Here is a 511-nt window from a genome sequence, read left to right as displayed (position 1 = left end):
GTCATATATATATAATGTATATGAGTATGTATGTGGCTATATGTTTTTGTTCATATGTGGCTATATGTTTTTTTATTTTTATTAGTTTAATTTTTTTGTTCATATGTGATGTATATGTGTATGTGGCTATAATGTATATGTGAACAAAAAAAATTTGTATGTATGTAGATGTTCAAAATGTATGAATATATATGTCAAAAATGATTTTTTGTTCATAGAAAGTTTTTTGTTCATATATAGAAAGTTTTTATATATGACAATGGATATATATTCGATATATATGAGAAATGATGATCCACATGGAAAAGTTTTATATATGCAAAAGTTACAATTTTAGAATAGTTTTATATATCTAGCTAGGAAGGGAAGAAGAAGAAAAAGAAGGATAGGAAAGAAGAAAATAAGAAGAGGATATATCGACGACGACATACCCCCCCTCGTTTTTTCTTCTTCTCCTCTATTCCTTTCTTCTTCTCCTCTTTTTATTTCTTCTTCGTTTTCTTATGTTTTA

This window comes from Triticum aestivum, chromosome 5D (genome assembly GCF_018294505.1).
Source record: "Triticum aestivum cultivar Chinese Spring chromosome 5D, IWGSC CS RefSeq v2.1, whole genome shotgun sequence".
Classification (NCBI taxonomy): domain Eukaryota; kingdom Viridiplantae; phylum Streptophyta; class Magnoliopsida; order Poales; family Poaceae; genus Triticum; species Triticum aestivum.
This window is presented reverse-complemented; position numbering follows the sequence as displayed.